At 42.5% G+C, this 17,042-nt stretch overlaps 1 protein-coding gene across 21 annotated transcripts in view; it reads left to right on the top strand.

Annotated features, from left to right (window-relative positions):
* Positions 1-17,042, top strand: part of FOXP1 (forkhead box P1) — a 632,958-nt gene that overhangs the window by 507,798 nt on the left and 108,118 nt on the right. The window lies entirely within an intron of this gene.

The raw sequence follows: 17,042 nt of genomic DNA, 5'->3' as shown, positions 1-17,042 counted from the left end.
CTTTGCAGCATGGTAGCTACTAGCCACATTGGCTATTGTGCACTTCAAATGTGGCTAATAGGATAGAGGAACTGAATTATTTTATTTACATGTAATTCGTTTAAATTTAAATAGCCACATGTGACTAGTGTCTACACTGTTGGACATTTCAGCCCTGGGTTAATGACCAAATCAAGATACATACATTTTAGAGACAAGTGAAATATGAGTGACCACGGAAGATGACTTAAATCTTGTCTTGTGCCTTTGGTGAGTAATACTTAGGTATATTTTTCATTCATAATTTGTAGTGGAAATAAAAAGCACTGCTCCTTCCAACAAATACAGAAAGACTGTTTTCTCCCTACGTATCCCCCAACCAAAACAGTTCTAAGTGTTGGAGGCTGATTATTTTAGTTTTGTGGTTCCTCATGTGTCTCCCTTGTCTGGTGGCGTGAAGCAGTGGAAAGAATGCTTAATAGGGAGTCACAGGTTTTAGGTTCTGGTCTGCATTCTGCCTGTAACTATTTAGAGGTATGACCTTTGGCTCTTCATTTTTCCCTCCTGGGCATCAGTTTCCTCATCTGGAAAATGAGGGGGTGGGATTAAGACGATCGCTGAATCTATTCCAAATCAGAGTTTCTATGGTTCTGTGTTGTTTTCTTAATTTCATGACCAGGATAATGGCTGAGGGTTCTCTTTGTGTTAATTGCTGAGCTAAGTACAGGTGCTGGAAAGAACTGGGGAGATACCTTGGACCATTTCAGTGTTTGAATCATGGTGTGTTAGAAAACTTTTGAAGATCACACTGGATCTGAAGGAGCTCTGAGGAAAGTCAAGTCCTGCTTCATTATTGATTAGTGTTGTATCCAAGGTAAACCTGGACACAAATGCAGAACAATTAGCATTAAGCAGTGTATACTTACCAAGTTAGTTTAGTCTGGAGTTGCCTTCTTGGGCCACTTTGAGAGTTACAATTCCTGTGGAGGTGAAGGTTTCAGACCAAGTGCTGGTAGAATGGACCAAAGTGAAGATCACCCAGTGAGAGACAAAAGAGAAAGATTAGTATCTTAAGTGCGCTTGAGAAATAGGTTCATTGAGTAAAATCATAACTACTACTGCTTGCTAAGCCAGAAGAAGGAAATTCAGAGATGGGAAGACTTTCTTTGGTACCCAGGGAAATTAGGGTTAAGGACAGAGGCTTGGAGTGACTTCATCTGTAGAAGGTTGGATTCTGAAGGAGATGAATCACAAATGAAGAGAAAGAGGAAGGAAAGAACATTGGCCAGATTTCCAAGAGCAGGTAGGTGGATTCGAAGTGTTCCAAAGGACAGTGTGGTAGGATGTGCCAAAGCAGTACAGAGGCAGAAAGCCATCAGCTGGGGCTGCATAGAAACAAGATGTTTATTTGGTGATTTAATTTTGATGTTCAGTAGTACATTCTATGATTGTGTTGTTAACATGTGATAATGCAACAAAGTTAAACATTTATTGATGTGATGACCCTAGGGAGTTCCCATTGTAAATAGTGGCTCCTATTCTCTGTCTCTATAGGATCTTTCCGACACAGTTGCATCTTGTAGCTTTATTTTTATTTTTTAACCGGCTATCTTTATGTATGGGAACAGTCATCTCCAGAGATTCATTTTCATTTCAAAAAACTTCTAAAGGTGTTAATTGCATTTTTTCAAAACTCTTATGTAATTATTTAAAATTATTCTACCGGCACCATAAATCAGAACTTTTCCCATTATATTGCTGAGGAACATTTATGACCTGTTTAGACAGTTTTGATTTATAGGTTTAGGAAACAAGAATATAGAAACCATTGCCAGGTTTTAATTTGGAAATTTCTTTAGCCACGTCTGTTTCTGCAGAAAAGGGAAGGAGAAAGCTGGTAGGAGAGGTGATTGGGGCGGTATGGTCCACACTAGTGATTCACAGGAAAGAGAAGCACAAGCCCTGATTTTGGGGTCCTGCTGTGAAATGAGCAATTGGTGTGTTTTGTGCATGTTATTTATACTTTCTAGGCATTATTTTTAAATGCTGGTTCTGTGTAACAGTTACCTAACTCTGAGTGACTTGTTTCTAGACCTCTGTTTTCTCATCTATAAAATGTGGACTGTAAATAGGATCTCCACAGGGTAATGGTAAAGATTAAGTAAGCTTGCTCATCTATGCATTCAAAAACTTTGGTCAGTGAAGCCTCTGCTGAGAGCCAGGCATTGTGCTGGGTGCTGAGTGAAGGTGGCAGGAGGAGGCGGGGCCGGACCTCTCTTCGCACAGGGAGTAAGTGGGAATAAGTCCACGCCTGGAACAGGTGATAAATGAGAATAAGCCCTGGTGTGAACAGGTCTTCTTAATTGTCACATAATAACAGTAGCACCCCAGTTTAGATGGTGTGGAACATTGGAATGTACGCATTTAGAAAACTGATCACACTATCTCTCAGATGAATATGATCCAAGAAATTTAGAGATAACAGAAATTGTCTGGGTCAAGGGAGGATGGGGAAGAGTTAATATGCTGAAATGAGATGAAGAATCAAGATTTTTTTTCTTTTTTTTTTTTTTTGAGACAGAGTCTTGCCCTGTCACCAGGCTGGAGTGCAGTGACATGACCTCGGCTCACTGCAAACTCCGCCTCCCGGGTTCAAGCAATTCTCCTGCCTCAGCCGCCTGAGTAGCTGAGACTACAGGTGCATGCCACCACGCCCAGATAATTTTTGTATTTTTAGTAGAAATGGAGTTCTACCATGTTGGTCAGGATGGTGTCGATCTCTTGACCTCGTGATCCACTCGCTTCGGACTCCCAAAATGCTGGGATTATATAGGCGTGAGCCACTGCACCTGACCTTTTTTTTTTTAAAGGGCTCAGCAGGCTGAAATTCTCCATGAAAATGAAAAAGATCATTAGTGGGCATGAATGCAAAGCCCATCCCACCGTACTAGTATAGAGTGAAGAGCCCCAGCTGAACGTGACAATTAGTGAGGGATGATTGTAACACCAGTAGGAGCCAGTTGAGACCTGGGTGGGGGTCAGGGGCAAGGACTCTAGACTGCATTAGTAGAATAATGAGGAGCTGGGCCTCTGGCCTCCTCTGGACTAGAGGGCAGATGCCTGTCCCACCCTGCTCATTTCTGGGCACTCTATATTGAGGGGCAAAGGGGCAAGACAGAGTGGGTGGCCTTGCCTGTCGTTTTTCAAATACTGGCTACATGCTTTAAAGAAAATCAGAACCTATGTAGGGCTTTAGCAGGAAGGGGCAAACCCAAACCGTGAGTGGGTATGGTAGGAGGCCAAGAGCTCTTATGGCGCAGGAGGTGCGTAGCATCCACTGTCGGGATGAACTTGGACCTTAAGTCTGCAGTTCCCAGAATCCAGGTAACTGAAGAAAAGCAAAGGTCACACAAGCTCTTCTGCTTCCAAGGATAAGGGTTAAAGCTGACACTGTTTGTGACTATTTAGTGGCTCCAGTGAAGCCTGGGCTGTAGCCTTCCTGTGGGTCTTTTCTCCTCTTTCTCTTTCTTAGCTGCATCAGTGAAGTAAATGCCTTTGGGTGCAAAACAAAATGATGTGGAAGCTTCTTGGGCAATGTTACCTAGCTGCAGGACGTGCTGGTATTGGCAGCAGTTTAGAAAAACTGTTTTTCCTGCCCTTCCAGTCTTATGTCCATTCAGAAGGAGTCTTTTCATTTGAAAAAATTAGCAAGAGAAATGAAAGAGATGATTTTTAAAAACTTTGGGGAGCTGTCTACCTTTAGTAGGTACAGTTGTATTAGACTAAGTCATTCAAGTTTACTCACACCCATAAAATGACATTTGTTATTTGTGTAATCTCTGAATCAGGGTTTGTACCCAGTTTTGTTTTGTTTTTTAATTTTCAAAGAGTCTAATCATTTACTGCTGTATACAAATGCATTTTTTGGCCAAGCATGGTGGCTCACGCCTATAATTCTAACACTTTGGGAGGCTGAGGTGGGTGGATCACCTGAGGTCAGAAGTTCAAGACCAGCCTGACCAACATGGAGAAACCCTGTCTCTACTAAACATACAAAATTAGCTGGGCATGGTGGCGCATGCCTGTAATCCCAGGTACTTGGGAGGCTGAGGCAGGAGGATTGCTTGAACCTGGGAGGTGGAGGTTGCAGTGAGCTGAAATTGTGCCATTGCACTCCAGCCTGAGGAGCAAGAACAAAACTCCATCTCAAAAAAAAAAAAAAACCAAAAAGCTGCATTTTTTTTTTGCATGTGATGAGGTCACTCAGTCACAAAATCGTCATCAGCAAGATTTTAGTCCCTAAACAATGGCAATACAGGGATGCTTCTCTTCTAATTGAATGTTCATCTTACCTATAGAGATGCTATTATTTAGCAAAGACTTAGTTGCTTTTTCATTAGCACTATGTGAAACATGCCACAGGCAGAGAAAGAAGAAAGGGCACACAATTCATCTCTCAGAGCTTACAGTTTAGAGAAAATATGCACAGGAAACATAAATGCTCCTCAGGAGGGGCGGAAGTGAGAGGGGAGTAGGGGAAAGAAGAGAAATAGAAAACATTCTTTCGTTTGTTTATAAATTCATGAAATCCTTGTTGAGGAGTGGTTATGTACAGGGTTATGTATGGCAGTATTTTATGAGCTAATTCAATATGTAATGAATGCAGAAGTGACTGGCACAAAGAGTGAATGCCGTAGGAAGTCAGGGAAGTGAGAACACTTCAAATTTAGTACCATGGATGGGAAGACGGCTAGGTTAGTGACCTCTTCTCCTCTTGTGTGTGTGTGTTCCTGTTAAAAAGGATAATTTTGCCTAATAGAGGAATGCATTTTGTTTAGACTTGGCTCCTTTCTGCTGTTCATGACGTGTAGTTTCACTGTACAGTCTTTAACTGTCTTTTCCCCCACTCCCCACTTAGTTCATAAGGAACAAGTAAATAAAAATTAACAAGAGCCACCTTCACTCCAGTGCAGCGAAGCTGCCTTAGGAGAGACTGTACTAAAAAGAGACCTCAGGGTTCAGTCCTTGTGGCAGAATGGGAGTGACATGTGAAAGGTCAATGGTAGCCTTGACTATGCTGGTTTTGTTAGACTTCTATTTTCTCAACTAGAAATCTAAGAAGGATTAGCATACCAAGTCCTTGATGTTTTAAAAGTTTGCCCCTGCTTGGATGTGAGCTCCCTTCAAGCTTTGTTCTACTTAATTGTATATTAACCATGTCTGATGTGATGTTATTTAAACACTTGGTGACTGAAATATCTAACCCATGAGCCCATGCTCCATAACTTTATGTTAGTAGTTCGAAACCCCTGTGTGAATGTTAGATTAGCCCTTTAAAAATTCCAGAGGCCTATTAGAGATCTACTGACTCAAACATCTCTGACTTAGAAGCTTAGCAATCACAGCTGAGAGCATGCAGGATAGGAATAAAGAACGCCAAACTCTGCTAACTTGGAGAAAAACTATGTATGTGTGATTGACCCAGCTGAGGTCAAGGCTGGATGAGATCATGCTAATCATAGACATGACATGGATAAAGAAGAACAGAGACCATGCTCCAAACAGGAAGAATGAGAAGAGGAAGAGATAGGTAAGGTTTTGAGATAGGAAATACAGGTGAAATTGAGAAAAAGAAGAAAAACTATTTGTCTCAAAGGAAGGGAGCTGGAGGATGAATTGTAATCGCCTCAGCCACACGGAAATCCTTCACATTCTCTGGTATTCTAACTCATGTTGTCTGTCATGTGAATGTTTGCACGTGCCATTCCAGTAGCTCAAATGCCCTTCCTGGTCCTGCCTGCCCATCTCCCTGGGGCAGAACATCATCCTTTCATCTTTAGCATAACTCTTGCCTTATTCTAGAAGTTCCCTTTGCCCTGAGGCCAAGGTAGGAGCCCTCCTTTTCTGATGTCTGCATATTTGCATGTTTGTTAATTCAGCAAATGATCAAATACAGCAAGAAAAGAAAGATTTCCATTTCTTTCTTTGAGTTAGTTGGGTATTGGGAACTTGAAAAATAATCTTAAAGTTAGCCTGTTAAACTGTGATGCTATTTGGGTGCAAGCTGGGCCCTCTCCGGAGCCACCGTGGCTGGGACTGCGTTGAAAGCCAGCCTCTCTGGAGACAGGCTCCACCGTGAGTAACAAAACATTGAAAAAATACAGGCCGAAGATTCCATAAATTAAGTCTCATGTTGGCCAACCTGCAGTTCATTGTTCTTGACATCTAAGGCAGAGACCCCTCCTTAGAATATCTCAGTAGGGCCTGGCACAGTGGCTCACTCCTGTAATCCCAGCACTTTGGGAGGCTGAAGCAGGAAGATCTCTTGAGCCCAGGAGTTCGAGACCAGCCTAGGCAATGTACAGAGTCCCTGTCTCTACAAAAAAGAAAAATAAAAAATTAGCCAAGCCTGGTGGTGCATGCCTATGGTCCCAGTTACTTAGGAGGCTGAGGCAGGAGGATCCCTTGAGCCCAGGAGGTTGAGGCTGCAGTGAGCCATAATTGCACTGCTGCACTATAGTCTGGGTGACAGAATTAGGCCCTATTAAAAAAAAAAAAAAAGGAAGAAAGAAAGAAAGAAAAGAAAGAGAGAGAGAGAGGGAGAAAGAAAGAAAAAGAAAGAGAGAGAGAGAAAGAAAGAGAGAGAGAGAAAGAAAGAAAAGAAAGAAAGAAAAAAGAAAAGAAAAGAAAGAAAAAAAAGAGAGAGAGAAAAGGAAAGAAAAAAATCCCAGTGGGTCCCTGAGAGCTTGGCGTTTAGCAAGCCACCGTAGTCCTTCACTAAATGCAAGTGATGAACTGGCTGGTGTACGTAGCACACCAGTAACCTAGAGATTTAAGTGGGACTGCCATTTTGCCTCATGTACATGAATCTTGGTTTAGTGACCCTTGTTAAAAAACAAAACAGGCCAGGCGCAGTGGCTCACACCTTTAATCCCAGCACTTTGGGAGGCCGAGGCGGGCAGATTGCCTGAGCTCAGGAGTTCGAGACCAGCCTGGGCACCACAGTGAAACCCTGTCACTATTAAAATATAAAAAATTAGCCAGGCGTGGCATTGAGCGCCTGTAGTCCGAGCTACTCGCGAGGCTGAGGCAGGAGAATTGCAGGAGGGGGAGGTTGCAGTGAGCTGAGATCGCGCCACTGCACTCCAGCCTGGGCGACAGAGCGAGACTTGGTCTTAAAAAAAAAAAAAAAAAAAAACGCACAACAGAATAACCAGATGTCTTCTTCCATCATTTGGCTGAAGGAACTGCTGCTGCTGCTGAGTTAAGTTTGGAGTGAGGATCGACAGCACCTGCAGCACAGAAAAATAAGTCTAAGAAACTAAAATAACTTTTGGCTTCTAGAATTTTCTTACAGCAAAAGGGAAAAATTGAAGGAAAAGTGGTATGTATAATAGTAATAATGATACATTAGGAAGCATGTTAAGTGCTTATTGTGCTCCAGCCACTGATCTGTTTTATCTTATTTAAACCTTGTGTGGGTGAAGGACTAGGATTAGTTCTTTTTTATAGATGAGGAAACTGAAGTCTTACGGAAACTAGCAACTTACTAAATGTATAGTCAGAGAATGGTACCACCAGGATCAGAACCCATGGCAATGTCTCTCCAGAGTCACTGTGCTGAATTCTCTCCCTGCCTTTTATAATTTAAGACCAAATAAACTCTGCCACCCCGATGTTTCATGTTTACGTATGAGACACTGTGTACTGCCAGGAGAACACAGGCACCATTTAGGCCAGGGCTGCTGGCCTCTGCCTGGTGCTCAGTAATGAGAGATCATCAGTGTCTGTCTGTCCTATCTGACTCTCTTTCCAGCAGTGGAGATGGGAGTATGAGAGACTGCTTAATCAAGGAGAAGTAACTTCAAAAGAATACATGAGCCCCTGGTCTCACTCTCTCAATCTTCCCACTCCCGCAGCCAACCGGCCCAGTCGTGGATTGTCACTGTAGATTCCTGTAAGAATCAAAGAGGTTATCAGAATTTTAACTTTGTGTTATTTTAGCTTCCATTCATGCTGACTAATCAGTGACACTTGGTCAAGTTCATTTTCCACAGGAGTAAGACTGAACCAGCCCTTTTGTTCTCCCAGGCTTAGTTTTACCCTTCAGCCTAGTCTTCAGATTAGCATGTGGGATAGAAGAAGCCTTGTTTTGGAGTCACTAAGTCCCAACTCCCCACCAACTGGCTTCGAAATACCAGTGAAATAATTTAAGCTGGCCGAGTGCAGTGACTCATGCCTGTAATCCCAGCACTTTGGAAGGCCGAGGTGGGTGGATCACCTGATGTCAGGAGTTTGAGACCAGCTTGGTCAGTATAGCGAAACCTTATCTCTACTAAAAATACAAAAATTAGCTGGGCATGGAGGCAGACACCTGTAGTCCCAGCTACTCGGGAGGCTGAGGCACAAGAATCGCTTGAACCCTGGGAGGCGCAAGTTGCATTGAGCCAAGATCTGCACTCCAGCCTGGGCAACACAGCAAGACTCCCATCTCAAAGAAAAAATAATAATGTACGTTGTTAGAGCTTCAGTTTATTTATCTGTTAAGTGGGCACAATAATACCTCCTTCATAGGGCTGTTTGGAGCATTAAGCACTTTTATAGGAAATGCCAACCGCATCACACATTTCCGTAAGTATTGCTGTATTTCTCAGCCATCTTGTTACCAGGCACCAGCCCTTCCCTGATTTTCCCTTTCTTTGTCAAATCCTGTGCCGAGGTCACAGTACGTGCCTCCCAGTTGGTAATTGGTAGCTTCTTTAGAGGATTTCCTGCACCTCCCTGTTCAAGAGTGGCTCTGGTTCTTGTTATCTTAGCATTGTCTCGACGTCTAAGCTCTGTAACCAGCAAATGAAGAGGGTCCCAAATGCAGGAGACTGAGTCCTGGAAGACAGAGTCACATCCCAGCTCTCCCATTCACCAGCCAAAGGACCTCAGACGAGTCCCCTAACAGTGAACAGCATTGGAGGGTTTGCTAGACACTGTGTACTTGCCATATGTTGGATCAAATATTCACACCAATGCTCTCAAATCAGGAGACATTATTTTAGAAGTTGACACCCCCTCAGAAAATAACAATAGAAACATCTGTCTTCTCTGAGACAGATAATCATTCCCACTTTACAAATGAGAAAATGCAGACTTTATAAACTTTTGCCCCTCACCTACTTTGTTGATGAGTAACAAATACTGGGTTCAAACTCACATCTCTTCTGTTCCAAACTCCAGGTAGCCCTCTCTATATGCAATGGAGGTAATAGGATTCCTGTTTCATAGGTTGTCATAAGAATGATGACAGGGCTTTGCAAACTTCAGAGGTAAGCCCCAAAGCAGGAAGAGGTCAGCATTCACATGAAGTATAGAGAAGGGTGTAAGCGGAGAACAAAGTTAGAGGGAAGAATAAGTTAGGAACCTAGTGGGTTGGTGAATGGATGAAAAAGGGTGTCAGAGAACAGTGTTCTCTGATTTTAAAGGTCTGGGCTGTTGGGTTGTGACATTACATAGATGTGTTCTGACCCATCTCAAAAATTGGACATCACTGAATTTAATTAAGATCAATTAGACATTCCTCCTATTGTTCAAACACAATGCCTTATTTGTTTGAAAAGAGGGAAGTTCTATATGACCTGAAAGCTTCTTCCTGCTTCATCTACTGCTTTTCCTCATGAAAGATGAAATGCCATTTGAAATAATAAAAAATAAATAATTGGCCTGCAGGCTGGACTACATTTCTGTATGCATTTTCTCAAGACACTATTAAGCTGTTAATACAACAGGGGTCTGATGTCTCTGTGATATTACTCTTTCTTCCAAATGTTCCTTGCAATCCAATCTAAACCTTAGCTGTGGCTTCAATCCGAGATGGAAAAGGCACCCCCCGCCACCATCAGTAGCAGCCCACCTGATGCTTAAAACTTTCATTTCCCCTTTCCAATATGAAACCAACAGAAGCAAGCAAGTGGTTTGGGAGGCTGGACTGGGTATTCAGAAATCTTTTTGGTGAAAGCAGGCATGGTTGAAAGAAAAGAACCAAAGCGGTTAAGGAAGAGGAGAAAAAAGTCACAGGCACAAAAACCATAAATATATTTAGAAGTCAGTTTGTTTTAGAGTCTTCATCTGCCCCCCTCAACCAATTCAACCAAGCCTTAAAGCATGTATATGATTTACTGTATAGATTACAAATTGTTGATGTTTCATGGGGCTTATGACCTAGAGAAGGTACCAATAAAGGCTTTGGGTTGTTTCCCAAAAAGCATGTTTTTGGTTGTTGTTCCCTGACTCATTGCTGACGTGACAGTGTTGGAGATTACTGAGCTGTAAAATCCTATTTATAATTTTAGACCGTATTTCTGGTGGTTTTGGTATCATTCATTCATTCATTCATTCATTCTAGAGATGGGGTTTCACTTTTGTTACCCAGGCTCGAGTACAGTGCAATGATGTGATCAGAGCTCACTGCAACATTAAGCTCCAGGGCTCAAGTGAACCTTCTGCCTTAGTCTCCAGAGTAGCTAGGACTACAGATGCATGCCATATCTGGCTAGTTTTTAAAAATTTTTGTAGAGACAGGGTCTTGCTACATTGCCCAGGCTGGTCTTGAACTTCTGGCCCCAAGTGATTCTCCTCCCTCGGCCTCCTGAGTCACTGAGATTACAGGCATGAGTCACTGCACCAAGCCCTGTTTCTGGTAGTTTTATTTAAGATCCTAATTGTAAGCGGAAAATACCTAGAGATGAGTCCTTTGCTGATATAAAATGTACACCTGGTAGATGATAGGTGCAATGATAGCAGTAATGATAGCTGTTGTTGTGATGTCATTAAAGATACTGTAGAGGCTGGGCATGTGTCTCATGCCTGTAATCTCAGCACTTTGGGAGGCTGAGACGAGCAGATCACCTGAGGGTCAGGAGTTTGAGACCAGCCTGGCCAACATGGTGAAACTCTATCTCTACCAAAAATACGAAAATTAGCCAGGTATGGTGGCAGGCGCCTGTAATCCCAGCTATTTGGGAGGCTGAGGCAGGAGAATTTCTTGAACCCAGGAGGCAGAGGTTGCAGTGAGCTGAGATACGCCATTGCATTCCAGGCTGGGTGACAAGAGCGAGACTCCATCTCAAAAAAAACAAAAAAAAACTAGAGAGATCTCATCCATCTTCCTTTTTTCCTCTTTGTTTACGTGAAATGTGCAGGTGGCAGAGATGTGATGTGACTTACCCACAATCACACTATTATTCCTGACAAAGTCATTAATAGAATCCTCAGTCACATCTAGTACTCCCGTACTATCTCAGGGTTAGACAGCCTGCTTGAGGCCACTGTAGACTAGAAAAGATCTGCCGATCGCTTCAGCGGCCTGTAGATGAGGCCCAGTACTTGGAGATGTCTGAAAACTACGTGAACCTTCAAAGACTGGAAAGTGGAGACATCCAGGCTTGCTCACCTGGATGCCTGTCTCAGATTCCATTCCTGAGTTCTTACACACATCCTCTGTTCTCAACCTCCCTCTCCCACCCCCTACCCCCTAGAACTGGCCTTACAACCTTTTTTTTCCTAGAAAACGAGACAAGCCTTGAGACTTTTATATGGTCACTCTCAAAGATAGGGTGTGAGCGTCTGCGTAATTGGTGACTATTAAGGAAAGAAAAGCAAGCCATAGCGAGCTGCAGAGCCCCAGAAAATGTTTTCTGTGTAGCCGTTTCTATGCCACACAGTGTGGAAGGCAATTATCTTGGAGGGGATTCCACAGCCCTGTGCCGGCTTCCCCGGTGTAAGATTTATTGTCGGCTGGATTGGGTGTTCTTTATAAGAGCATTTACTCGGCATCTAAAGCGCTGTCAAGAGTGCTACTTCCTGAATGCTTTTGAGGTTGCAACTGCTAAGCTTCATTTTCCCGTCTTGGAGATATATTTTTGAAATGGTATGCAGGGATTTGTACAGGCCTCGTGCTTCCCATTGACACTGACAGGAGTTGCACTGTTAAACCCCAGCACGCTGCTGCGGAAATTTACCCCCTAATGCCCAGAGCCCTCCTTCAGCTGGGAATCTGGCCCACACGTGCGCGGAGGGTTCCGGTAGCCGGGAGAGGGCCTGAGAACGCCCTTGTTTTGTGTAAGTCAGCTCCTCAGCCTCAAAGTTAACTGTTTTCTTACTTAAACAAAGGATAAGCAAGTATTCTTCGTTTGCTTTTTTTTTTTCTCTCTCTCTCTCTTCTCTTTTTGTGGATCTTAGGAATGCCAGAAGAAAACTTGAACCGCGAGTCAGCTAAATACACTGTATTGTCAAGCCTCAGGGACCACTGAAATGGGAACAGTGGCCCATTACTGCTAAGAAGGTGTTTTATTGAAAATGCGCCGGCATGCTCTCCCCGGAGAGTGAGCAAAAGAAGGCAAGATGCCCAACAGTAATACAGGTTGTTCTCTTAGGCGAGCTAAAATATGGAGTTTGGCACTCCCCTGCTGTGAGCGAGCAGGCAATAGAATAGACGAATGTGCATTTTTACATTAAAAGTGCCATATTTCACTAGGGGCACCCCCCTTCCTCCCCCCATTTTGTTTAAATGTCTTAATTTATATATTCCAGTTAATAGTTCATTACATGTCCTTTCTCTGTCTGGCTTTTAAGAGTTGTCTTTTGACTAAGTAGTAGTAGTCAAAATTTCCTAATCCTGGCAGGCTTGCCAGCAGAGGGCAGGCGTCAAGAAGGTTTTGACATAAGGGTGTGTCAACCTAGGGTCAGGGGAGGGTGGCGTTGCCTGGGAGGAAGACGTGTGAGCATTGTTCAGAGGGCAGGATGGGACATGCTCCCTTTGCCTCTTTGCAGGCCTGCTGCACACCACAGGTCTCTGGAAAAGCTGACTATACTAAATAAAGGTGGTCAGTTGCCTTTATCTGCTATTCAGCGATTTCTACGTAATTAAACGTTAAAAAATATTAAAATGTAATTTCATTTCCCGAGAGCCATCTTTTCTTTCCCCTTCAGTGCCTCATTTCTGGTTATGCTTAAAAATCGAGGGTTTGCTTCTGGGTGGGCCAAAAATACTGTCACTCTTCGGGAGGGCAATAACAAATCTCGATTGGTGGTGGTCGTAGTGATTTTTTCCCCTGATATCTGAAGGATACAGCACTTCGGGACATGCTCTACTGCCCCAAAACATGTACCTTTTGAAGAACTTTGCACACTTCAATGTAATCTGTTCTAACCTCATGGCAGAAGCAGTCCATTAACAAATTTTACATTATGTTAAAACAAGGGATTATAGTTTTATCATAAACGAGAGAGGGTAATTTATTACTGTCAGTTAGATGCCGAGTTAGGCAAGGATGTTGCCATTTTTCTTTTTTGTCATGATTTTGTTTACCTCTGGTGTGTATGAATGTTTTTAAAGGATTTGTTTTTAGGTTGATGTTTCCCATAGCTCATCATACTCCTAAGTCACCTGAATGTTGACACATCACACCGTGTGTATACAAATTCACCAGAAGCAATGGCATTATAAAATGTTGCATTACACGAAGAGGCAAACGGCAATTTGGAGGATGCATTAAGGTGAATTTAAACTCCTATGAAACAGTGAGAACTCAGTCTTTTCCCTTGGTCCAACTTGCAGGCACAGAAGAAAAAGAATGTAATTAGCTTCATTGTCAACATACGCATAACAGTGGCATAAACAATATCAATATGGAACTAACTGCCTTAGCTCCCTGTAGATGGATGATGTATTAATTTATATTTTTTAAGTAAAAACACTGCTTAAATCAAGACAGAATGGTGGTTCCTTGGAGACAGAAGCCCAGATCTCAGGAATGGGGCATTGCTGTTGCAATTTAGTAACTCTAATTGGCTGCCCCGTTGGCGTTCTTTGGAGAAATACTTAAAGCAGTCCTCCTTCTGGGGAGGCAAGCTTCCCTGGGCAGACCATCAGGCATATTACTGGGCTTACGTTTTGTATTCCTGTTGCTTTAGCTTTTTCTCTCCAGCAACAGAATCAGTTGGTTGAATCTCTTTAAGTTCTGTCATTTCAGAATATGTCCAGGCTACTCCATTAAATTAATTGGAAGGGGGAAGGAAAATGTGTGTTGTGTTAACACAGGTGTTGTTCAGAAGAAGACGGCAAACTTGAATTAAGGTTTTGGCCTCTGATCACACAGTTGATTTTTTGCCCCATGCTCTCTAGTTATTTCCAAGCAGTTTCTGGCAAAGCAAGCCTTTCGTTGGAACTGAGGACCACGTGGGCCAGTGACCATTGCTGTGTCTACCTCAGCACAGGGCCATTTATCAGTGTGTGGAATAATGTCCTTAGGAGATGCTCCTCCTGACTCTTCCTTTAATACATCTTATCTCCATTCTCAGCTCTGAATGGGCAGTAAAACCTTTCACTTTATTCTGTGTTCAAGGCTAGGACTCAGCAGAACCAAATATAATACATGATTTTAGTCCCAGGTGTGTTATTTGGTGGTTAGAGTTTGGTGTGGGATCATAGTAATCTGTTCTTAAGTGCACAGCCAGCTGCATAATGGACTCATTTAGCAACTGACAGGTTTCTTAATATGTGGTGTTTGAACAAGAGCTGTATCTGTTGTGGGTGTTAGGATGTGGGCATCAAAAATATTTTTAAAGTATGGTATTTAGCATTTCCTTTACTCTTCCTTAAACATTGGCCTGTCCCCCCGCCAATGGTGCCCCCCCTCAAGGTATTCATTTTATATTATTATGGCTTCTCTTTTTCTATAATTATCCAGTATCTGCTTCCACTCGGAGGCTTGTGGTATGTTTTTTATTGTTGTTTTTTGACACAGGGTCTCGCTCTGTTACCTAGGTTGGTGTGCAGTGGTGTGATCACAGCTCACTGCAGCCTTGAACTCCTGGGTTCCAAGCGATCCTCCCACCTCAGCCTCCCAAGTTGCTGGGACTATAGGCATGCACCATCACATGTGTCTAATTGTGTGTGTCTGTGTGTGTGTGTGTGTGTCTGTGTGTCTGTGTATTTTATTTTTATTTTTTTTGGAGACGGAGTCCCAACTACATTGCCCAGGCTGGTCTCAAACCCCTAAGCTCAAGCAATCTTCCTGCTTTGGCCTCCCAAAGTGCTGGATTATAAGTATGAACCACTGCACCTGGCCATGTTTGATTCTTGGGAGAAATCACTTTGCTTTGCTACACCTCAGTTTCCTCCTCTGTAGCATGGGAGCTGGAATTTGTGTTCAGGTTATGACAACTGCATGAGACTTTTAAAACATCCACAATCTGAAAAATTTTTTTGGCCTTTCTTACTCAGCCTTTCTAAAATGACCTGGTGCTCATAGCAATTAATAAATGATTTTAATGAAGTCTTCTGAGTTACTATTGGTTTAAACATTTTATATTATACTCCAGCTATGGAAGTTACAGTTCTTCCTGAATCCCAAACACAGGGCAAGTACACAGGACCACAGGAGTTTAGAATTAACCAAAGTGGCCTGGGCATATGTAGTTTATCCAGGTTTATCACTGATGGGACATTTCCTTGCCCAGAAGTAGTCTCTGAGTCACCATATCATCTGTCTGTTTGGAGAGAGGGTTAGATGGGCTCCAGGTGGCTTCTGAGTTAGTGTGCCAAGCCATTTCCTTGTCTCTGTTTTCATCTCCCCCTTATCCAAACCATCAGCTTTTAAAGGCAACCTCCCCATGGGGCCTTCCCAGACCCCTCCTGCTCCTAGTGATCTCCTCCTCCTTTGTGGTCCCAGGGTGCTCACAGCCACCACCATGCAATTTAGTACTTGAGTAAGCATTGCATTGCATCACTCTCTAATTATTTTGTTTAAGGCTTGTCTCCACAGCTGGGTCATAAGCGTCTGTAATGTTTTCTGTTTGCTTGTTTGTTGTTTGTTTTGATGCACCTGGAGACTATTAGCTGGGAAACACCTGTAAAGGTGTTAGTCCACCTTCTAAAAGTATGCATGAGTTTTATGGATGCCTCATGAAGAACTTAGTTTCGAAAATTAGAATACATTGCATATTCAAAGTACATCCCAATTTTGTTTATCAGCATAAAAACTCAATTCTAATACTTTGGGGGAAATATGTCACGCGTTTTGAAATGACTATTTCCACTTTCTCCATGTACACTGGTTGGAGAGCACTTCCTTTATTTTTATTTCCTGCCGTTGGGGCTTTCTGCCAGCCCCTCAGGAAAAAGCACCTTGTCTCTTTAAGAGTCAGAACTCTACTGATAATCAGGGAACAGTTTGGCAGATTTAAGGCCCTTCCATCCCCCAAAAGCGCCCTTGATTCTCTGTTGAATATTCATGAGAGGGTGGGGTCACATTTTGTGACCTGAAAAAATCCCATTAATAAATTTGGTATCTGACACAAAAACACTTTAGGGTGAAGAGCGATCTGCGCTGTGCCCATTTAACATCTGATCATACGTTGATGGTCACTTCGCGCTTCTCTTTTTGCAGCCACAGTAAAGAGGGAATTGTCTGCTCCCCGCTGACCCTACTGAAATTTTGGCCTTTGTCTGATTGGAAATATGATCAATATTTTTTCTGGTTTGTAGTAACCTGCATTTAATACACCTCACATCAGAAAGTACTTTCAAGTAAAACTCCTGGAATTACTGGGTCAGGTTTTGTTGCTTTTTTTTTTTTTTTTTTGAGAGCAAATATATATTCATTGATGTCACACTATTCCTTTTCCTCTAATGTTTTGAGAAAAAGAATAAAAATATGTGCGGAGATTTTGTGTGTATCTCTTTAAAAAATACATAAGCCAGGAAGTTTTTCTCCAAGTTTGAAGATGGTAAATAGGTGATTTTATTGAGCCGCCGAAATGAACTAGATTAACCTGGCGCTTATATCTTGTCAGTTGAGCCAACAAAGTTTAGCATATTGTTGACTTAAAAAAAAAAAAAAAAAACACTATACTCAGTTTTCAATAGCCTGAAAAAGCAGTGACTATTTCTAATAGAGAAGGTCATCCTAAAGTGCTTATTGAGAGTAGCTTTTGTTGTTGCTATTGTTGTATAAATAAGAAAGGAATTTAAAGAATTATTTCTTAGCAAACGTGTGGCAGATGCTTTCTTC

This window comes from Sapajus apella, unplaced genomic scaffold (assembly GCF_009761245.1).
Source record: "Sapajus apella isolate SASKATOON/1434 unplaced genomic scaffold, GSC_monkey_1.0 scaffold23, whole genome shotgun sequence".
Taxonomy (NCBI): Eukaryota; Metazoa; Chordata; class Mammalia; order Primates; family Cebidae; genus Sapajus; species Sapajus apella.
This window is presented reverse-complemented; position numbering and strand designations above follow the sequence as displayed.